This window comes from Aquarana catesbeiana, linkage group LG06, assembly GCF_042186555.1.
Source record: "Aquarana catesbeiana isolate 2022-GZ linkage group LG06, ASM4218655v1, whole genome shotgun sequence".
NCBI classification, from domain to species: Eukaryota; Metazoa; Chordata; class Amphibia; order Anura; family Ranidae; genus Aquarana; species Aquarana catesbeiana.
The window spans coordinates 40484348-40509279 of NC_133329.1; the positions used below are offsets into that span (position 1 = coordinate 40484348).

The following is a 24932-nucleotide window of genomic DNA, read 5'->3' on the forward strand; positions in this document are numbered from 1 at the left end:
CTGACCATCTCCTGTATCATGTCTGCAGTCTTTGGCCATCTCCTGTATCATGACTGCAGTCTCTGACCTTCCCCTGTATCATGTCTGCAGTCTCTGATAATTCCTTGTCACAAGCCTGCAGTCTCTTATCATCTTATATTGCAAGTCTCCAGTCTCTCAAGCTATCTGTAGCATTTTTATGTAGCAATACATTCAAAGTGTGGCCCTTTTGGTGATGTCAGGAGCCGCACTTGAGGCCCCCTATAGCACAAAAGTTGACCACCACTGACTTAGACAAAGTCTCTTCTTACCCTGGGAAATATGGCTGCCAATGAGCAGATGGTGAGAACCAGGAGAAGGATTTCACCGATGACAAAAGTCACATAGTTGGCCACCAGCCTAAAAAAAAAAAAAAAAAGGACAAAATATTTATTGCAAAAGCAGAAATTTTACTTCCAGGTCAATCTCTGTAGAATTGTCATCACCTTTGGTGTCATCCTACTGATTGTTACACTTTTCTTCCAACCTACTTCCCACACCAATTAGCACTGCTGATATCCTTAGCAATATTCTGGGTGAGTTTCTTTAGCTGCACGAACCATTAATTATTTGGTTTTACACACAAAATTAAAACAAAATATATGTGTATATTTAAAATTATTACTTTTTTTTTTAATACTATACTTGTATCAAACAGTTACAGTATTAAACACCATCTCCAGGCTGCAGTGGCCTCTGCAAGCAAAACCCATTTGTTTCTGAATGAAGACTTCATCTATATACAGACCGAATATTGTTACAGATGAGGCATGAGCATACCAGGACTGAAGTAGTAAACTAAAAACTGATGTTTCAATTATCGGGGGCTGGTGGGCTTCCTGCTTGGATATTTCAACAGTAACGTCTCCCCACCATAGTCCTGAGTTTTCGGTGTTCCAGCTCATCTTGTATATTTCAATTATAGGGGGGCCCATGGGCTTGCCGCTTGGATACTCCAACAGTGAGGTCTCCCTACCATAAGTTCTAATCCTGTTACAAACTAAGCGACTCACTGCATGGATAGTGGGAACCCCTCATAATCTGCAGGTGCAGGTGGTGGGAGACCCTCATAATGGACACAGCAAGTGTGTAGACCCAGGAACTAAGTGCAGGAATGATGAGACCCCCTCATCATGGATGCTGAGCTGTGAAGATCCAAGAACTCAGTTTAGAGATTGTGAGAACCATTATAATGTGAATAACAGGTGAGCAGACTCAGGAACTCAGCTTAGGGATTGTGAAAACCCTGTATAATGGGCACAGTAGGTGAGAAGACCCAGGAACTCAGCTTATGGATGGTTAGAACCCTTTCTAATGGGCACAATAGGTGAACAGACCCAGGAACTCAGCACATGGATGGTGGGAAACCTTTATAATGGGCACAGTAGGTGAGCAGACCTAGAAACTCAGCTCTGGGGTGGTAGAAACCCTTCATAATGGGCACAGTGGGTGTGCAAACCCAGTAACTCAGGGAAGGGATGGTGGAAACCCCTCAGTGCAGGGATGATGGGTACCAGGAACTCTGCAAAAATCTCACCAATAGAATCTGCAAGAGAGGAGATATGGTCAAGGGTATTAACTCTCCAGAATCTACTGAACCCTTAAATATTAGTGAAATAGCCCTTGAAATCACCTCTATAGACTTACATGGGATCGATCAGCATCTGAACAACAGCAGTAAAGAACAGAACCACACAGGAACAGCTGAAGGCGGCCCCGCTCTGTTTCTCCTTCTCCACCGAGAAACGAGTCTCCATCTCCGGGTTGATGAACCTCATGGACAGGCGGTAGGTGTACTTCCCTTTTAAGCTGCAGCAAGAGAGACATCAACCAAATCACTGTTAAGTCTCCAGTATCACATCTATCAGAAATGTTCTTGGGTATGGAGTTAAGAGTGCTTAGCAAAAACAGTCATCTAGCTTAGTGATCGGTATAAAATGTTTATTCATTAAGGACATCAAATACAACCAATGTGTTTTAGGGGAAAAGCCTTTCCCATCTTCAGGGCTTAAAAGAAGGCCTGTTTTGGTCAAATTTGACCAAAGATGTCACCATCATTCATATTCTTCATATGGAGATGACCATGGCAGACTGGATCTTGATCTGATGAAGCTCTGCTCCACAATGCATTTATGACATCCCTTTACCCATTTCATACTGCTTGAACACTGGTTCAAGCTCGAATAGAAGGATCAATGTGTTCATTTGGACAACACAGTCTCCACGTGAGGTCTTTTTGGATTATGGTTTAGGCAAGGTCTGCTTTACCAAACATAAATGTTTCAGATGAATGGCGCCTAGGTGTGCTACATCACAAAGGGAACTGCAATGGGTGCAAAGTCCAGTCCTGCACTGGCAGCATGCCCTGGTGGTCAGTTTAGGCCGGTTATACTTCATAAGTTGTCAACCACTGGTGAAAGGTCTGGGTGGAAGTGGGTTGTTAAGAAGGTCTGGGGGGTGGGGGTCAGTTATAATACAAGCCAATAACTTACACTTGCACAGTCTCTCTCTCCAGGAGGGCCTCATTCAGCAGCTTGTTCAGCTCTTGCTCGTTCTGTTGGGCGTCGATGACTCTCTCAGCCAGGTCTCGGAGACGAAGGCGTCTGCGGGGGTTGGGGAAGGATGGATTCACCACCTGTGAGGGGCAGGATGACAAACATGGGATAGCCACGCTATTAGGATAGAATGCGCCAAGGATATGCAATACATAAAATGAAAGCTCATTCATCAGAATTATTGCCTGCTATGTTTCTTAACCGTAAGGCTAGTGAGGTTGAGGACATTTTTCTATTTGAGTAGTGATATTGAGGATTCTTTACTGTAAGAGTTTCCACCAAAGAAGTTGCAGCAAGCTACTCATCACCTGACTGCAGTAGGGTTGATGAGGATAATTTAGAGAATATTACAATTTATGTGTGATGTACATGTTTTTGATATAATTATGTATCTTCATGTGGTGTTTACATGATTTTAACTTTGTATAAAAAAAATAACTATTGTGACATTTTATCTAATTGGTACCGTTAATGTCCTTAATTTAGTCTGTAAGGGTTTCTTTTTGTGCTATTTACTATAGGAGTAGGCACATTGCAGATTCTTTACTGTAAGAGTAGGCATATTTTGAATTCTTTACTGTAAGAGTGACAGTTGTAGATTCTTTTATGTGAGTAGGCATAGTGTGGATTCTTTTTCTGTAAGAGTAGGCACGCTGTGGATTCTTTTCTGTAAAAATTAGCATATTGCCTTTCTGTAAAGACCGTCTTTAGTATAACTATGTCGATTCCTTGCTGTAAGTAAAAGTCTTCGCCCACCTTGATTGGCTGGTGTGGGAATGATGGAACTCCCATGCACGCGCAGCAGTTCGGAAATCTCAGCACACAGGCACAGTGCCAGAATGTATGCTGAGCTGCGCAGCGCCTTAGGAGCATTCAGAATGCATTTGCAGCGTGCTTCCATTGACTTAAATAGAATTGCAAACCAGGGCATGTTGCAGGCAAGAACAAAATTAACATGGAGCGACGTAACGTGCTGTGTGTATGTATATACATTGCAGCAGAGAGTGAGATTGTATTGTTTTTTTTTTTTGTTGCCGCTAAGATTTCAACTGCATGAACACAAAGGGAGGGTATTTACAAAAAGATTTGCAGAACTATACATTCTGCAAACTGTGCGAATAGAGGCCAAAGCAAATATTCTTGAGCTATTTTCTCTACAGGTCATGTGTCATAGAGTGGTTCACGTAAATACCAATTTATGGCCACTAGATGGAGCTGATGATCATGCAATATAAATAATAGTTTCCTATGATCATTGGCTCCATCTAGTGGCCATAATGTGGTATTCTCCCAGACCACTTTTTATTTTTTAATATAATAGAGGCTATAGCCTGATAATATTGGATTCTGCCCTGTTCACACAGAACGAATGTACCAGCAGGAGGGCTAGCTATGCTTTCTCTTTTTGTTTTTGTTTTTTTAGGAGTACACCCTAAATATTTATGTATACAAGCAAAATTAACATTCTTTACTATAAATAAGGTATTTATATAGCGCAAACAATTTATACAACCCTTTACATACTGTACATTCTCATCAATCCCCGCCCTTAGCCCCACGTTCACACTGAATCCGACTTTGAAATTGTGCGACTTCACTTGAAGTTGCACGATTTCAAAATCGCAGGTCAGTGCGACTTCACGCGCGACTTGGCTGACATCTGTGCGACTTCATTCACAGATGTCTATGCAAGTCGCACCTGAAATTGCAAAAAATAGTGCTGGAGTTTTTTTTTCAAATCAGTGCGACACCGTACAGTCAGCGTCGAACCGATTTGAACAGTTTCATTGCTGACTATGGGGTGCGACTAGTCATGTGATTTGGACCAGTCAAATCGCATGACAAGTTGCACCGGTGTGAACGGGGGCTCAAGGAGCTTACACTCTAGGTCCCTATTTCACATGCATAAACACACATACTAGGGCCAATTTAGACAGAAGCCAATTAACCTACCAGCATGTGATTGGAGAGTGTGGGAGGAAACTGGAGTACCTAGAGAAAACCCACACAAGCACAAGGAAAACATGCAAACTCTATGCAGATAGCGTCCTGGCCAGGATTAAAATTTTGAACCCTAGTGCTGCAACGTCACCATTTTCCAAAGAACTGGTCATTGTGGTCTCATCTCTGGTCAGTCAGAAGAAAGCTGGATTATGCACGGGGTAGCATTGTGAGTTGTCATGTAGAAGAGGATGACTCGGCCCTCTATTGTGTGACAGGAGAGCACAGCGACCTACCATATAACAGCCCTATTATCAATACAAAAGCTCTCTGACATTTCTGCCTGCAGGAAAAATAAAAATCATTGACAGCTCATTGTAGTCTGGAAATATTGTCCGAGTTTAACTGTCCAATCCTATGCCCTATGGCCAGGTCCAGAAAAGAGGATTTGCCTATAATATAGGTTTGGCTTTCTCGAGGAAAGAGTTCAATTCTTTCTACGTACTATAGAGGGATATAGCTCAATGGTTTACACCAGCCTTTCTCAACCTTTTCAACATGGAGGAACCCTTGATATAACTTTCTGGTCTCAGGGAACCCCTGCTAAAAAAACTCTTGATACTTTAGTGTGATGGTCAGTGGGGAAAAATGCTCCTTACACTTGCAGTCACTGGGAAGAATTACCCCCTTACAGATAGTTAAAAAGACCAATGGTGTCGGCGGGAACCTATCTGAGAGGCAGAAATTTCTAATTTCTCAAGGAACCCCTAGCAACCTCTGGGGGAACCATAGGGTTCCATAGAACCCTGGTTGAGAAACCCTGATTTACACTCTTAGTTTGTTAACTTTAATGAGAAAGCCTGAAGCCTGGGTGAAGTTGGAGCATCCAGGAGAGTCATGCTGGTTGGGCTTGGTCTCTGTTGTTAGAGGAGGTGGTGTCACAGATTCTCATGGCACCAAGTAGTCTGCATGCAGTTGACCAGGGGCAGCAATTGAGGCCCCTTATATCTAGTAAGTTAACAGATTTTTAGATTGTACTCTCCTCTAGGGCAGGGACTGATGTGATTGTGCAGTGATCTCTGTAAAGTGCTTTGAAATATCGGAGATCACAGGGCTGGAGATGTAGAGGCGGTCCGCCCCCAAGCTGACATCACATCAGCCCTATACCCATGGGGTCCCAGAACTTCCACTCTAGCCCTGTGAGCACTTCCAGAGGACGTGATTAGCTATCATTGACGGAACTGGGACACCTATGAAGATTTTATATTTGGCCACATATGTACTGTACTGTGAGTTCTAACATTTTGAATAAACTGCCCACTAGATGGTGCTTTTCTCTTTCTATACACACACAGGAGCAGTGGGGGAAAATCACATGCGATTCGGACAGGAATTGCACCACATTCATGTTCAAATAGATTCTTTGCAGTGTGATTTGCGCCAAATTTCATTTCATTATTGACGCAAATCGCATTGCAAAGTATCGGTTTTGGCGATAAAAAACGGTATTGGTGCAACCCTATTGTAATCATATAAGTTCAAAGACTAAACAAAAAAAAAAAAAAAGCATAAATCACTAAGTGGGTAAATATATACTGCCTGCTGATCCCTTTGTGCTTGTGACACAAGTCTCAGTTGCTGTGTGCTGTATGGGTTTGTGCTTAGTGGCTATAGTCAGCACTCACTCTGGTGTCCAGCTCCTCATTCTCATCGGGTGTAGTACACGTGGTGTGGATACTTCCGTTACATTCTTTGGTGTTGATCAGCTGTGGGGAATTTCCATGTGATGATGTCAGGGACAGCTTCTAAATAAGGAAAAATAAAGACACAAAGGAGAGAAATGTTACTGCAAATCCAAACATTATGGAAAGGTATGTTACTGCAGATCCAATCATTATGTGATGTTGGTCTCGTCTATTATGACATTGCAAAGTAAAACCAGTCCAGGATAAAAACACAACACAAAAGAAAAAAATTAAAGAGTACTATAATGGGGGCAGTCTTAAATGAACGGGTTCTCACCTATGGACTGAAGAACAAGGTGAAAAGAAAAGGGTACCTATATGCATCCACCCCCATGCATGTGAGTTACCACACGTGCAATCAAAATCTAGTCCAAGGTATTGCCCGCATCCTCCACCAAGTGATAAAGGGGGAAGGCTCAACTGGTATTGGCAGCAATAAACCAGGAACAATCAGGTTTGTCCTACACTTTTATTCATTAAGGCAGCAGGGACACCCAGAAACAATCAGGTTTGTCCTACACTTTTATTCATTAAGGCAGCAAACAGATAAAGTTTCAGTGCAGGAGGTCTTTGTACAGCAAGTCCATAGCATAAAATGAACAAGACAAATGCTTGTCTGACACTGCAATAAAAAAAAACGGGCCACACACCAATAGGGCTCCATTTAATCCACTGACAGCACATATCGGAAAGGCTACCTATATGGGCCCATCCACACCTATACATGCGAGTTACCATACGTGAAGCCAGAATCTAGTGCAAGGTATTGCCCGTGTAGCACCCTCTACCTAGGTAGGTGCTAAAAGTTAGGATTTTTCGAGGTACAGGCAAATTTAGGCAGGTCTAGCTGGAAGCACAAGAGGTGTCGGACAGCAGGAGATAGTACTGCCGGGCAAGTCTTCAGGAGGGAACCACTGGTTGCAGCCAGGAGGGCTGGGGAATGACATGTGTAGGTTGTTAGGAGGACTGGAGAGGCATGCCAGAGAGGACTGAGAGGAAACAGTCAGAGTTGGGGTTGGAGCCAGTAGTGAGGATTGCATGTCATGGGCAGTGAAGTCAGGCTGCTGGAGGACCGGCAGGGCCTAAAGAGGACTCACTGGGAGCAGTAGTCCAGCAGTAGGACAGCTAGCACTAAAGTGACTTTCTATATTTTTGCTACATTATAGGGGCCTGCGATCCCTGCCTGCAAAAGGCTATTGCTAAGGCCTGGCTGAGCCAGTGTCAGGCCTAACCACCATGTGCTAGATGTTCCTGGAACCACAAGATAGGAAGTGAAGAGTTGTGCTGGAGGAGTCTGGAGACGTGTACAAAGAGTGTACCTACTTGCCCCTAGCAACTTTGCTATTATTTCACTGGGCATCCCATATTTCCCACACCCCATCCAAGTTAAATTCCCTCAATAAAAATAACAAAAACAAAGCAACGGACTGTTCATTGTCTTGGAGTGTCTGGGAAATGAATGCCGGGCCGGGCAGGGTGACAGGTGGGACACATCCCTTAGCAGCCCCTATGGGGGTACCGCTACACCCGCATCCTCCACCAAGTGGTAAAGAGAGCAGGCTCAACTGGTATTGGCAGCATTACACCATGCATGGGACAGGGACACCCAGAAACAATCAAGTTTGTCCTACACTTTTATTCATGAAGGCAAAGTTTCAGTGCAGGGGGGCTTTGTACAGAAAGTCCATAGCATACAATAAAACAGCTGCATGCCTGAGTTCCTCCACTGATTTATGGCAACACCTACCATACGAAGGCTGGTGGGTGCCCCTGATAATGTCCTTCATACTCACCACTCCATTGATGCCATTCTTATTGACTGGCTGCTTTGGTACGATGACCAGGTAAGTGATGATACTCTTTTCTCTCAGGTAGTCACACCTTGTGCCCCCTTCCCCCGGCTCCACTTCAAACTCCCCCTTCAGGCAGTCGAAGGTGCTCTGCGAGATGTGCACGCGGCTGTGGGAATTCAAGATGGAAAAACATCAGCAGGAGCAACCAAATTATTGGATGCACCTAGATATACATAATACATATACTGTATAACAGATGGCAGATCTTCTACTTACCCAGGAATGCCGCCGGCCTCCATCTTATTAGCCAGGGTGACGTCCGTGGACCACACATCGTACTGCCAACGCTTCTGACCCAGGACCCCTCCAATGACGGTACCCGTGTGTACACCAACACGCATGTCTACGTCTGTTTTGGTCTTCTCTCTGACGTATCTGATGGACGAAGAAAGTTTTAAGCTGGCCAAACACTAGTAAAACTTCATTCAATGTTTCATTTTTAAGAACTGTCTGACCTGAGTGTTCTCTGCCACAGTTCAACAACACTTACAGGTCTTGTCCCTCCTCCAGCCCATGAATGGACAGTGAAAGGAGAAGAACAGTAAAGAACTAATCTCTCTGTCACTCTGCTCTCTCCTCGTATCAGTAAGTCTTCCCCTGGAGGTAGGCTGTAGTAATAACTACAGAACTGTATAATTTATAGCTTTATAAATTTATATCTGCCTGAAATTCTACTTTACATTTATTTTTCTTACAAGTAAATAAGAAATATCACAATATTAATATTGTGTACTCCAATAAGCGGATGGGGCTTAGGTCTCCTTTCCACATCATCAGGCCTTTGTTCACAGAACTCTAATGAGTCATCAGAGAAATGGCTCCCTTATAGAATGGCTCATTTGGAAGTTTCAATCAAACAGATGGAGCTGAAAAGCAAGCTGCTCTGTTGTCTTTTTTGGCTAACCCAATAATCGCTAAACTTTTAAGTACAAGGGCCCCCCCCCCACACACACACACACACACACACACACACACACTTTACATCGAGGAGTGTCCAATAGAGTCACCATTTCATCCAGGAGTGACCATCAGACTAATTTTACATCTAGGAGTGCTCATCAGGGTCCCCATTTACATCCAAGAGTGCCCATTGGAGTCCCCCTTACAACCAGGAATGCCCATCAGAGTCCCCCTTACATCCAGGAATGTCCATCAGAGTCCCCCTTACATCCAGGAGTGCCTGTCAGAGCCCCCACCTTACATCCAGGATTGTCCATCAGCATCCTCCCTTACATCCAGGTGTGCCCATCAGCATCCTCCCTTACATGCTGGAGTGCCCATAAGATTCCCCTTACATCCAGGAGTGCCCATCAGAGTCTCCCCTTACATCCAGGTGTGCCCATCAGCATCCTCCCTTACATGCTGGAGTGGCCATCAGAGTCCCCATACATCCAGGTTTGCCCCCTCTTAGATCCAGGAGTGCCCATTAGGGCCCCCCTTTATATTCAGGACTGCCCATCAGAGTCCCCCCTTACATAGAAGTGTGCCAATCAGAGCCCCCTCTTAGATCCAGGTATGCCCATCAGAATCCTTTCTTACATTAGAATCAGAAACCTTCCTTACATCCAGGTGTGCCCAGCAGAGCCCTTCCTTACATCCAGGAGTGCCCATCAGAGTCCCATTTTACATTCAAAAGTGTCCATCAGAGTCCTCCATTACAACCAGGAGTGCCCATCAGAGTCCACCATTAAATCCAGGAGCTCCCATCAGAGTCCTCCCTTACATCCAGGAGTGCCCATCAGAGTCCTCCTTACATCCAGGAGTGCCCATCAGAATGCCCCCTTACATCCAAGAGTGCCCCCTTACATCCAGGAGTGATCATCAGAGGGCTTGCTGGCTGGCATTGGATGTACCAGACTCCAAATTATGATACACAGATCACTGCCAGCCAGGGTATTCACATAGACAGATGCTGCAGGCCAGATAAAATCTTGTTGTGGGCCGGATGTGACCCTCAGGCCATACTGAGCTAACCCATAGTGATCTGGAAGTCCTTTGTCACTTTTGAAATGTTTATTTGCAAAACAATTAACATACATACAGTAGATGGTAAAACATTTTGTGTTGGTTTGTGTAGAGAAAGATTACAACCCCTGCCAGCTTAACATCTGCTGATCCTGTCAGAAATATAGAAAGCTGATAACAGTGCAGAAAAGTCAAAGAGCGTGGAAGATATCAGTTAGTATAGTTCCCAGGTATTTCTGTGGACTACAGAACGCCCCGACCCATGTTATGAAGATGAGGAGAGGAGGCTGTGTTCTGTAGTCCTAACACACTTTCTGTCCAATAGTGACAACACCACTCCTCCATAGATACAGTACATTGGGTAAGCGTTGTCACTGTAGGACAGGAAATGTGTTACTGGCAGGATCACAAAGTGAAAATGAAAGGGGAAAAAAAGGGGGAACGAATGCAAGCATCTCATCTAAACACTGGTAAGCTGCACTTTTGTTTTTAGATTTAAAACGTATAAAATGTTACGGTACTTACGATATGGCATCTACCATGGCCAGACCCATCATGATGGAGCAGTAGGCGTGATCTTCTCTGTAATCAGGGAGGCCACAGATGCAGTAATAACAGTCACCTAGGATCTTAATCCTCAACTGGTGATATTTCTACAAGATAGAACAAGACCTAATATTACTGTTCTAGTAAGTGTGAGAATATCACTGGGTAAGTCTGACTGTGAAAGAGAGAGAATCCAACCACAGATGAGAAATGACCACATTCACCTGTGGCCCAGGAGATGGGAGGCAGGTCAGGTGAATATTGTCTGCACATTAACCTGACAAATTCCATTAGAAATAGTGGATATGGAAGCTGGAGAAACCTACTTTAAGACCTTCTGGAACAACGAACAGGGAAACTATCCCTCCAAAAGAGGCCCTCAACACATCCAGGCATCCTTGGGGTGCATCGGTCCTGGCACTGGCAAGGCCACACAATATCCTCATTAGGGTGAAAAGCAGAGACCAGTTTGGGTAAAAAGGAGGTCCTTGGCCGTAAAACTAGCTTGTCTTTAATTGAGATCAAATAAGGCTTCCTACCAGGCAATGTTGACAACTCCAGAAACCTTTCTGGCTATAGTAATGGAAAAGCTACCTTATGGGATAGCACTGCCAATGCAAAGGCCTGATTAGGTTGGGATGGAGTTCTTTATACGGTAGTACCTACAATATAAGTCCCACAGTTGAAGGGGACGGGACATCTGGGGGGGGGGGGGGGGGGGCAGCAATGTGTGAAACCCTTTGTGGGTTATGAATAAGCAAATTGTTAGGAAGAGGAATGCAGAAAAAGGACAGACAAACCACACACCTGACCTCTAACGGTACTAACGGCTAGGTTTTGTCCTACCCCCAATTGACGAAAGGAAAGAATGAACACTTCTCACCATGATGTTAATGTTCAGTGTACATAATGCAGGGGTCAGGGTTGGGTATCATACTCTACATAGTGCAGGAGTCAGTGTTGGGTAATGTACATAGTGCAGGAGTCAGGGTTGGGTAACGTACATAGTGCAGGGGTCAGGGTTGGGTAACGTACATAGTGCAGGGGTAAGGGTTGGGTAACGTACATAGTGCAGGGGTCAGGGTTGGATAACGTGCAGGGGTCAGGGTTGGATAATGTACATAGTGCAGGGGTCAGGGTTGGATAATGTACATAGTGCAGGGGTCAGGGTTGGGTAACGTACATAGTGCAGGAGTCATAGTTGGGTAACGAACATAGTGCAGGGGTCAGGGTTGGATAACGTACATAGTGCAGGGGTCAGGGTTGGGTAACGTACATAGTGCAGGGGTCAGGGTTGGGTAACGTACATAGTGCAGGAGTCATGGTTGGGTAACGAACATAGTGCAGGGGTCAGGGTTGGATAACGTACATAGTGCAGGGGTCAGGGTTGGGTAACGTACATAGTGCAGGGGTCAGGGTTGGGTAACGTACATAGTGCAGGGGTCATGGTTGGGTAACGTACATAGTGCAGGGGTCAGGGTTGGATAACGTACATAGTGCAGGGGTCAGGGTTGGGTAACGTACATAGTGCAGGAGTCATGGTTGGGTAACGTACATAGTGCAGGGGTCAGGGTTGGGTAACGTACATAGTGCAGGGGTCAGGGTTGGATAACGTACATAGTGCAGGGGTCAGGGTTGGATAACGTACATAGTGCAGGGGTCAGGGTTGGGTAACGTACATAGTGCAGGGGTCAGGGTTGGGTAACGTACATAGTGCAGGGGTCAGGGTTGGGTAACGTACATAGTGCAGGGGTCAAGGTTGGATAACGTACATAGTGCAGGGGTCAGGGTTGGGTAACGAACATAGTACAGGGGTCATGGTTGGATAACGTACATAGTGCAGGGGTCAGGGTTGGGTAACGTACATAGTGCAGGGGTCAGGGTTGGATAACGTACATAGTGCAGGGGTCAGGGTTGGGTAACGTACATAGTGCAGAAGTCATTGTTGGGTAACGTACATAGTGCAGGAGTCATGGTTGGGTAACGTACATAGTGCAGGAGTCATGGTTGGGTAACGTACATAGTGCAGGAGTCATTGTTGGGTAACGTACATAGTGCAGGAATCAGGGTTGGGTAACGTACATAGTGCAGGGGTCAGGGTTGGGTAACGTACATAGTGCAGGGGTCAGGGTTGGGTAACGAACATAGTGCAGGGGTCAGGGTTGGGTAACATACATAGTGCAGGGGTCAGGGTTGGATAACGTACATAATGCAGGGGTCAGGGTTGGATAACGTACATAGTGCAGGGGTCAAGGTTGGATAACGTACATAGTGCAGGGGTCAGGGTTGGGTAACGAACATAGTACAGGGGTCATGGTTGGATAACGTACATAGTGCAGGGGTCAGGGTTGGATAACGTACATAGTGCAGGGGTCAGGGTTGGGTAACGTACATAGTGCAGAAGTCATTGTTGGGTAACGTACATAGTGCAGGAGTCATGGTTGGGTAACGTACATAGTGCAGGAGTCATTGTTGGGTAACGTACATAGTGCAGGAGTCATGGTTGGGTAACGTACATAGTGCAGGAGTCATGGTTGGGTAACGTACATAGTGCAGGAATCAGGGTTGGGTAACGTACATAGTGCAGGAGTCATTGTTGGGTAACGTACATAGTGCAGGAGTCATTGTTGGGTAACGTACATAGTGCAGGAGTCATGGTTGGGTAACGTACATAGTGCAGGAGTCATGGTTGGGTAACGTACATAGTGCAGGAGTCATTGTTGGGTAACGTACATAGTGCAGGAATCAGGGTTGGGTAACGTACATAGTGCAGGAGTCATTGTTGGGTAACGTACATAGTGCAGGAGTCATGGTTGGGTAACGTACATAGTGCAGGAGTCATGGTTGGGTAACGTACATAGTGCAGGAATCAGGGTTGGGTAACGTACATAGTGCAGGGGTCAGGGTTGGGTAACGTACATAGTGCAGGGGTCAGGGTTGGGTAACGTACATAGTGCAGGAATCAGGGTTGGGTAACGTACATAGTGCAGGGGTCAGGGTTGGGTAACGTACATAGTGCAGGGGTCAGGGTTGGGTAACGTACATAGTGCAGGGGTCAGGGTTGGGTAACGTACATAGTAGTGCAGGAGTCAGAGTTGGGTAACGTACATAGTGCAGGGGTCAGTTGTGTAATGTATAGATTGTAGGGTTAGGAGTGGCTAATGCAGGGGTCTGGTTTGTAAAGTACAGGGTACTTTACACCAGATACATAAGATACCAGCGCTAGCAAACCAGATTTTTTTCCTTTTCCTTGTGCTATGAAGCATTTCCCTTGGCTGCAAAGATTATGTCACTTATTTAGAAGCAAGTAATGCTACATGGACTGCGTGCTCACTTACCGCTGCAAGCTTGTCGAAGCGGGCAAAAAGCTCATTTAACAGTTTAACCAGCTCCTGGGCGCTGCAGTATGAGGACAGCTGAGTGAAGCCCACGATGTCTGCAAAGAGTATGCTGCGGGGAGACAGAGATAAGCACAGGGGTTACCTCTGGTTGGTGAAAACATAGAAGGCACAGGCATTAAATATGGGTTGCCCAACAGAATCAACATTAACTGATGCTGATGAAGGCTCCAGGGCCTGTTGCATGATATCCTTGCTCCTCCTGTCCCTGGGGGTTTGTAAAGGAAAACCTCATTGGCTCTGTTTGAGCTAACGGCTAAAAGCTGTGGCCCAGTCTTCTGTAGTCTTATATTCTTTTTTTTTCCTTCCTCCTCGGAACATTTCTTATATACATTGATGATGATTTTAGGTCTGTAAGCCGACAATTAATTTGTTTTAATCAAAAATCATACTGTGCGAATATCTGAGCATGTGCTTAGCTGTTGCAAATAATCCCCGTGATTTGTGTCTGCAAAGTTTATTTCCCATTATGGTCAGCTCCACCTAGTGGTCGTCATGTGATATTTTCCTGAAACACCTCACCCGGGAAAATACTGCCTTATGGCCACTAGATGGAGCTGATGACGATAGGAAATGAACATACACACGTTATGAGAATTATTTGCAACAGCTGAGGCATTCGCACAGTGAGTTTTTCTTTTATAAATAAACCCCATAATCTCATTTAGGCATATTAGCAACACCCTCTTTCATTTTATTAGGTTAGGTTGAATCTAGCAGCAGAGCCTGCCACTCTCCTGAAAAGCAATATTTGAGAGGTGGTGAGGAGAAAATATGTCACCTCCTTGGTAAGGGGTCTGATTGGTTGCTATAGGTTACTGCAAACTCTCACATCTCCTGTATATGGACTAGGCCCCACAGCCCGAGTGAGGGATTTGAGTGGTTGCTATTGGGTTACTGCACACCGTCATGTGTCCTGTATACTGTGTAGGATTGACAGCCACAGTTACGAATCTGATTGGTTGCTATGGGTTACTGCACTCCCTCATGTATCCTGACTAGGCCTGATAGCTTGAGTTAGGGATCTGATTGGTTGCTATGAGTTACTGTCTCTTTCACAACTTCCTGTTTACTGATTAGGCTTGACAGCCTGCATGTGGGATCTGATTGGTTGCTATGTGTTACTGCACATTCATATCTCCTGTTTACTGACTAGGCCCCACAGCCTGTGTGAGGGATCTGATTGGTTGCCATGGGTTATTACACACTTGCATGTCTTCTGCATACTGACTAGGCCTTACAGTCTGCATGAGAGATTTGATTGGTTGCTATGGGTTACAGCATGCCCTTATGTCTCCTGTATACTGACTAGGCCTGGCGGCCTCAGTGACAGACCTGATTGGTTGCTATGGTTACCTGTACACTCTCATGTTTCCTGTATAATGACTAAGCCTGATAGCCTGTATGAGGGATCTAATTGGTTGCTATGGGTTACTGCACGTGCTTGTGTATCCTGTATACTAACTAGGCCTGACGGCTTCAGTGAGGGATCTGATTGGTTGCTGTGTGACTGTACACCCTCGTGTATCCTGTATACTAACTAAGCCTGACAGCCTGCATGAGTGATCTGATTGGTTGCTATGGGCTACTGCAAGCCCTCGTGTATCCTGTATACTGGCTGGGCCTGATGGCTTCAGTGAGAGATCTGATTTGTTGCTTTGAGCTACTTTCCCCCTTTCGTCTCCTTTTCACCGACTGGGCCCGTCAACAATGGATCTGATTAGTTGCTATGGGTTACCGCACACTCTCATATCTCCTGTATACTAACTAGTAAGGATGAGCTCAGGCGTGTTCGCAAAGAGCACGTGAAGAGCCCGCCAAGAAGTCAGCACTGCACAGCGCTAATCACAGGCAGTGAGACATTCCTCGATCTCTGCAGCCGCGCATCGGGACAATGTCTCACTGCTTGTGAATAGCGCTGTGGCAGTGCCAACTTCCTGGCGGGCACGTGCTGTTTGCAAACACGCCTGAGCTCATCCTTACTAACTAGGCCCAGCAACCTGAGTGTGGGATCTGATAGGTTGCTATGGGTTACTGCACACTCTCATATCTCCTGTATACTGACTAGGCCCGACAGCCTGAGTGCGGGATCTGATTGGCTGCTATGGTTTACTGCACACTCTCATATCTCCTGTATACTGACTAGGCCCGACAGCCTGAGTGCGGGATCTGATTGGCTGCTATGGTTTACTGCACACTCTCATATCTCCTGTATACTGACTAGGACCGACAGCCTGAGTGTGGGATCTGACTGGTTGTTATGGGTTACCGTACACTCTGCTATCTTCTGTATACTGACTAGGCCCGAGAGCCTGAGTGTGGGATCTGATTGGTTGCTATGGGTTGCTGCACACTCTCATGTCCCCTGTATACTGACTAGGCCCAGCAGCCTGTGTGAGGGATCTGATTGGTTGCCATGGGTTATTACACACTTGCATGTCTTCTGCATACTGACTAGGCCTTACAGTCTGCATGAGAGATTTGATTGGTTGCTATGGGTTACAGCATGCCCTTATGTCTCCTGTATACTGACTAGGCCTGGCGGCCTCAGGGACGGACCTGATTGGTTGCTATGGTTACCTGTACACTCTCATGTTTCCTGTATAATGACTAAGCCTGATAGCCTGTATGAGGGATCTAATTGGTTGCTATGGGTTACTGCACGTGCTTGTGTATCCTGCATACTAACTAGGCCTGACGGCTTCAGTGAGGGATCTGATTGGTTGCTGTGTGACTGTACACCCTCGTGTATCCTGTATACTAACTAAGCCTGACAGCCTGCATGAGTGATCTGATTGGTTGCTATGGGCTACTGCAAGCCCTCGTGTATCCTGTATACTGGCTGGGCCTGATGGCTTCAGTGAGAGATCTGATTTGTTGCTTTGAGCTACTTTCCCCCTTTCGTCTCCTTTTCACCGACTGGGCCCGTCAACAATGGATCTGATTAGTTGCTATGGGTTACCGCACACTCTCATATCTCCTGTATACTAACTAGTAAGGATGAGCTCAGGCGTGTTCGCAAAGAGCACGTGAAGAGCCCGCCAAGAAGTCAGCACTGCACAGCACTAATCACAGGCAGTGAGACATTCCTCGATCTCTGCAGCCGCGCATCGGGACAATGTCTCACTGCTTGTGAATAGCGCTGTGGCAGTGCCGACTTCCTGGCGGGCACGTGCTGTTTGCAAACACGCCTGAGCTCATCCTTACTAACTAGGCCCAGCAACCTGAGTGTGGGATCTGATAGGTTGCTATGGGTTACTGCACACTCTCATATCTCCTGTATACTGACTAGGCCCGACAGCCTGAGTGCGGGATCTGATTGGCTGCTATGGTTTACTGCACACTCTCATATCTCCTGTATACTGACTAGGCCCGACAGCCTGAGTGCGGGATCTGATTGGCTGCTATGGTTTACTGCACACTCTCATATCTCCTGTATACTGACTAGGACCGACAGCCTGAGTGTGGGATCTGACTGGTTGTTATGGGTTACCGCACACTCTGCTATCTTCTGTATACTGACTAGGCCCGAGAGCCTGAGTGTGGGATCTGATTGGTTGCTATGGGTTGCTGCACACTCTCATGTCCCCTGTATACTGACTAGGCCCAGCAGCCTGAGTGTGGGATCTGATTGGTTACTATGAATTACTGCACACTCTCACGCCTCCTGTACATGGACTAGGCCCGACAGCCTGAGTGAGGCCTAGCTGCGGTATACCTGACGTTTTCATGGCGGTACATGTACATAGTGTTGAACTGCTGTAGCTCCTTCTGCTTCTGGTCCTTCTTCATGTCGTTGAGCATCTCGTCAGCAATGTGCTTGGGCAGGATGGAGAGGAGGAGTCTCTCCTGGAAAAAATAAACATGACAGCCATGGTTAGAGCGAGACGTTCTTCAGTTCTAGGAAATTCTAGCACGTGGCGTAATGGATGAGGACTTCTACGGCCCTCCGGAGCCACCAGACTGTACAAACAGTGCAAGAGAAATCACAATGAGTCACCGCTGTCCTGATACAAGGCCGCCCACCCTTCACCCTTCTGGTCCACAACACACTAATGGCGGATAATTGCAGGACAACATGCGTGTACATTTGGGTGCCATTATCCTTCGATGGCACCCTAAAAACGATAAGATTCTGCCGTGATTGTCATGCAAAAGTATCGCGTGGCAATCGCGGCAAACTGCACCTTTACAAATCGCACAAAGCTTGTCACCCAATAAGGGGCAGAAGCTTCTCTTCGCGAGACAAACGCACATACGGAAGCCTATTCAAGCGAATGGGCTGCCCTATGTAACACTCAGAATCGTGTGAAAAGTGCACTGTTAAAAGCAGGGATGCTCACAATAATTGGGCCAGGGCCTTGAAGGCTTGATTTGCCTCGTGAGACAGTCAAGGCCGATTTGCCACTAAGCCCGGGTTCACACCATAATACGCTGCGCACCGCACAGGAGCGCTGTGCGTCCCTGTTCACCGTTTCAGGGACGAATCAGGGCCGATTCTATGCCTGAATTCGGCCCTGAAACGCAGCCAAAGACGCACAGCGTTTTTGTGCAGTGCGCACCGCAGCCGCCCCGGAGATATGTGAACCGGCTCCATAGGGAGCCAGTCACATTCTCCTGCTATGCGAATTAGAGGTGCGGAAACGCACCTCTAATTCGCATAGGTGTGAACCCGGGCTGAAGGATAAGGCATCCAAACGTGCACATTGTACTGTGATTTCTATGCGATTTGGAATCATGGGCAGAATCACAGCAATTCCAAATCGCAAAGTGTGAAAGGAGCCTTTGGGTCTCAACTAACTCAGGCTCAACAGAAAAGCACATAGAAAACAACTGTTTTCTATGAGCCCTTTTCACACAATAATGATGTGCTGAGCTGCATTGCATAAAAATTCTGCATGGGCTGCAATGCTGCGGTGCACGTGGCTTGCAAAGCTGCGGTGCATAGCGTTGAATAAAATGCCATATTGTAACATTTCAATAAAGTAAAAAAAAAAAAAAAAATTGTAAACAGAGCAATACCTTGTAGCAATGCATCACATCCCCAGTGCACACACACTATATGGAGCATAATTCATGCAGGCTGGTGTGAGGTTTTTTTTGCCATATATTGTAACATGATGGAAATGTTTTCATGCAGCCTTGAAATGAAATGCCCACTTTAAGGCCGTTTCACTTGGGGCCATCTAGGAGCAGCGCATCCCTTCTGGCATTTTAGGACTCATTCAGACAGGTGTTGGCACCTCTCCTGCATGCTGAGCAGCTGTTTTCTGCTCCTGCATCCACCTTGGACCTCTATGACTTAGCCCTGGTAGGCTGGGCGAAACACGTTGGAGGTGTGGCCATTGAGAAGAACTGCGGCAGAGGCTGCTCTTTACCTTCCTTACACTTGAAGCTGATCGGTGTGCAGTGTTGATTGACCACTGCATCCAACTTGGAGCTGCGTGCAGGCAGCCAATACAAGCGCATGCAGATGCGCGGACACAGGCGCATGTCAAAATTTGACGCGGGTGCTCAGGTTTGAGCGCAGTCAGTATGCGTTCAGACCCATGCACCTGCTCCTGCCTGCATGTCAAATTCTGACATACGGCTATGTCTGTGTAGCTGCTGTGTCCGCTTGTATAGGCTGCCTGTGCGGATACAGAAAACAGTGGTTCAGCGCACAGGATGGATGTCAACGCCCATCTCAATGAGCCCTTGGCATGCCCAGGAGAAGCAGGTGCAGCATCCAGCCCCCCCCCCCCCCCCCTGCAGGCAGCCTGTCATAAGTACATGGCCTCATTCCCACGGGGCGTACTAAAGCATACGCCCATGCGAGGTCTGAGTTTGCCCATGCAGGCAGTCCCGTTGATGCAATTTCAGCGGTTGCTGCCAATCTGACATCCATGTGGATGCAGGTGCATGTCCCCGAACTCACACAGTGTGCGTTAGTATGAACAAAGCCTAAGGCAGGCTGCACGGAGCTGAACACTGTACCAATTGGTTACCACAGACCTGCGTTCCAGACCTTGGTCCCTGAATGCACAGGGCCCTAAATGTGGGTACCACTTGGCGTTTGCCCCCAACCATTAAATGCGTCTTCAGAGGCCATGAAGGTGCCCGAGGATGCATTGGGCCATTGGTATTACTGACGCCAGACAAGTTATCTTGTTATGAAAAGTGGTAATGTTGTCACTGCGGGAGTTCAATCGTCAGTGAGCGGACAGCCGCTGGTGTTGGGAAACTTTCACAGCTGATAAGTGGATTTGGTCTATTACTAGGGTGAGCGTTATTCCAATTTGTGATACCGCAAAAGCAGGACGTCATGTCCGCTGCTGTAATGGTAAGGGTTCATTCTAGGGATCGACCAATATTGTTTTTTCGGTGCCGATAAAATACTGATATTTTGGCCACCTCTCAGGCCAATAGCCAATATTGTGTGCCAATATTTTGTACATTGAAAAACATTTTTTTTACACTTTTTATTTATTTTTTTTGTTTTTTTATCACTGTTATTGCTGTCACAAGGAATGTAAACATCCCTTGTGACAGTAATAGGCAGTGACAGGTACTCTTTATGGAGGGATCGAGGGTCTATAAGACCACAAACCCCAAAACATCAAGATCTGCGTTTTTGAATACTTTATATTTTTTTAAACTGACGCCTTTAACCACTTAAGCCCCGGACCATTTGGCTGCCCAAAGACCAAAGCACTTTTTGCGATTCGGCACTGCGTCACTTTAATTGACAATTGCGCGGTCGTGCGACGTTGCACCCAAACAAAATTGACGTCCTTTTTTCCCCACAAATAGAGCTTTCTTTTGGTGGTATTTGATCACCTCTGCGGTTTTCATTTTTTGCGCTATAAACAAAAAAAGAGCGACAATTTTGAAAAAAAAAACAATATTTTGTACTTTTTGCTGTAATAAATATCCCCATTTTTGGGGATGAGACCAAAATAAACTTACTTGGTTCAGATGGTGTCAAGCCTGTGTGGTGGTACCAGGTGAGGAGTACAAAGACAAGTGTTTTTTGCCTACAGTCAAGCATGGTGGTGGGAGTGTCATGGTCTGGGGCTGCATGAGTGCTGCCAGCACTGGGGAGCTACAGTTCATTGAGGGAACCATGAATGCCAAAATGTACTGTCACATACTGAAGTCGAGCATGATCCCCTCCCTTCAGAGACTGGGCCGCAGGGCAGTATTTCAACATAACGACCCCAAACACACCTCCATGACGACCACTGCCTTGCTAAAGAAGCTGAGGGTAAAGGTGATGGACTGGCCAAGCATGTCTCCAGACCTAAACCCTATTGAGCATCTGTGGGGCATCCTCAAACGGAAGGTGGAGGAGTGCAAGGTCTCCAACATCCACCAGCTCTGTGATGTCGTCATGGAGGAGGGGAAGAGAACTCCAGTGGCAACCTGTGAAGCTCTGGTGAACTCCATGCCCAAGAGGGTTAAGGCAGTGCTGGAAAATAATGGTGGCCACACAAAATATTGACACTTTGGGACCAATTTGGACATTTTCACTTTTTCACAATTTTCAGGGGTGTACTCACTTTTGTTGCCAGCGGTTTAGACATTAATGGCTGTGTGTTGAGTTATTTTGAGGGGACAGCAAATTTACACTGTTATACAAGCTGTACACTCACTACTTTACATTGTAGCAATGTGTCATTTCTTCAGTGTTGTCACATGAAAAGATAATAAAATATTTACAAAATGTGAGGGGTGTACTCGCTTATTTTTTATGAATGGCATCAAGTCATGTGTCATTATGTATTATTGCAATAGCTGTGATTGGCTATCACATGGTACAGGTGTGCTGTGATTAGCCCTGTCTGTACCATGTGATCACAGGGACCAATCACAGAGATCACAACAGTACACAATGATTGGCTATGACTATAAGCCATTGTGTACATTTGACATGTGATCACTGTGCAGTGCTGCCAACCTACCAGATTGAAATTTACTGACACAACATCCAAATTTTACTGGCACAGCCAAGTTTTTACTGGAATTTTCCAAAAGTAGATATTAAGTTAAAAAAAATATATTTCTATCTTATTTTTGATATAGTAAGTAGCTCACGGGGCAAGAAATAAGAATGGGGAGGCACGCACACACATGAAACTGACTCTCACAATGACATTGACAGCAGTGTGCAGCAGCACAGATGATGATGACACCTCACCGACACGACGCGTCTCCTCCTGAATCACAGTCTCTCTCCACACCAGGTGGTCCCTTCAGTCCAAACAGCACTGACAGCCCCACTCCTGTCCCACAGACCTGCACACGAGGCTCCGGCCGCTCTGCTCAGCTCCCTTGCACCATCACACGACATGCTCAGGCACACCTGTGGTAGACCCGCCCCTGCCGGTGCTGCCCGAACACACTGTAGCAGGCACTTCAATAGTCTCGGCCGGCTCCAGACCAGAATTGTACATGTGCAGTATCAAGCCAACCGTCAGACATTTTTTTACTGGCAACTTCTTCCTGTCACTGGCATTTACTGGCAGTAGAAAAGTGCCTGTTTTTTACTGGCTGCCAGTATAAATACTGATGGTTGGCAACAATGTCACTGTGATTGGTCACAGCCATCACATGGTACCAGGGCCGGCCCGGTATAGCGATCTGTCTTCCGCTGTGTCTGGTGGACACAGCAGGTCACAGATTGTGCCACTGCACGGCCCCTGTTTTGTCACATATGGCGACCCATCACATTTGGCTACCCGCTGGAGTGCGAATGCGCGACAGCGCCCCATATGCGTTCCAACACTTTTAAAACTTTACGTTTTAAAAGTGACAAAAACACTTTTTATTTTTTTAAACACTTTTAAAAAAGTGTTAAAAGTGACAAAAGTTTTATAAGTGTTGGAACGCATATGGCGGCGTCGCGCATGCCCACTCCAGCGGGCAGCCAAATGTGATGGGTCGCCATATGTGACGAAACACCCCTAGGGGACACACAAGGCACGCAACCGGGAGGGTGTCATATAACGTCCACCCAGAAGACAGAGGCTCCGGGGCGGCTGTAATTTTACAATAGACCAGGCAGGAGGTGGTTAAACCCTACACAGCTGGAATGCCAAAAGGCTTTTCTTAAACAAGGTTGGCCCAAGGCCATCTCAAAAAAGATCCAACTGCTCAACAGACAACCATACCAATCAAATAATACTTGGGAAGCTCGTGAGAAACATAGAAGGATGGTGCCAGAAAAAGGCCATCAATGTAGTCTGAGGGCCTACCATGTAGTCTGAGGGCCTACCATGTTGTCTGAGGGCCTACCATGTAGTCTGAGGGCCTACCATGTAGTCTGAGGGCCTACCATGTAGTCTGAGGGCCTACCATGTAGTCTGAGGAAATACCATGTAGTCTGAGGGCCTACCATGTAGTCTGAGGGCCTACCATGTAGTCTGAGGGCCTACCATGTAGTCGGAGGGCCTACCATGTAGTCGGAGGGAATACCATGTAGTCGGAGGGAATACCATGTAGTCGGAGGGAATACCATGTAGTCTGAGGGCCTACCATGTAGTCTGAGGGCCTACCATGTAGTCTGAGGGAATACCATGTAGTCGGAGGGAATACCATGTAGTCGGAGGGAATACCATGTAGTCTGAGGGCCTACCATGTTGTCTGAGGGCCTACCATGTTGTCTGAGGGCCTACCATGTTGTCTGAGGGCCTACCATGTAGTCTGAGGGCCTACCATGTAGTCTGAGGAAATACCATGTAGTCTGAGGGCCTACCATGTAGTCTGAGGGCCTACCATGTAGTCTGAGGGCCTACCATGTAGTCGGAGGGAATACCATGTAGTCGGAGGGAATACCATGTAGTCGGAGGGAATACCATGTAGTCTGAGGGCCTACCATGTAGTCTGAGGGCCTACCATGTAGTCGTAGGGAATACCATGTAGTCGGAGGGAATACCATGTAGTCTGAGGGCCTACCATGTAGTCTGAGGGCCTACCATAGGACCTACCATGTAGTCTGAGGGCCTACCATGTAGTCGGAGGGAATACCATGTAGTCGGAGGGCATACCATGTAGTCGGAGGGAATACCATGTAGTCTGAGGGCCTACCATGTAGTCTGAGGGCCTACCATATACTACATAACTATTCCAAAAGGAGTTTGTGCACTAAGAATGTAATGACTATGACTAGCTTCAGAAGACCATGACATGACTAATGTTTTGAGTGAGACTGTAATTGATTTCCTTCAAACCTTCATTGCAAACCCAGATGGCATCATATTCTTGGGCCATTCAAACTCCGTGGTGTGAATTCTGATCCCGGATTCCACCAGAACTACGGCTTTAGAATCTGGCCTGTCAATCAAAAGTAAAACAGCCAATTAGGACTGCGACAAAGAAAAACAATTGTTGGAGAGCAAGTTAAATATACAAAGACACATGGCAAAATAATTGTATATATATAGTCCTGTAATGTTACATTCACACGGGTTACAGAAAAGGTGCCATGTACAATGGGGGAGATTTACTAAAACTGGAGCACTCAGAATGTGGAGCGGCTGTGCATGGTAGCCAATCAGCTTCTAACTTCAGCTCGTTCAATGAAGCTTTGACAATAAAACCTGGAGGCGGATTGGTTTCTATGTAGAGCTGCACCAGATTTTACACTTTCCAGTTGTAGTAAATCTCCCCCATACTGTCAGCGCCTAGCAAACACCCAGTCCAAGAAGGTGTATGGAGACAAATTGGCTTAATACACATTCCTGCTTTTATCGGACATTGCATTATGCCAGATAAAATGTTGAGTTCTACGTTGGGAGCAACAGCATCTTAATTCTACAGGCGATCAAACCAAACTCAGATCGGATGCTTTGGAGGGCATAGGAGAAATATGGGGTCTGAAAGACCCCAGATCTTACCATAAAGAGGACCTGTCAAGGCTCATGCGGTCAC

The 24932-nt window shown here is 46.3% G+C and overlaps 1 pseudogene; it reads right to left on the minus strand.

Moving 5' to 3' along the window:
• The window catches only part of LOC141148340 (adenylate cyclase type 3-like), a 56920-nt pseudogene extending 32589 nt beyond the window's left edge, over positions 1 to 24331 (minus strand).
• Between the last annotated feature and the right edge of the window lie 601 nt (positions 24332 to 24932).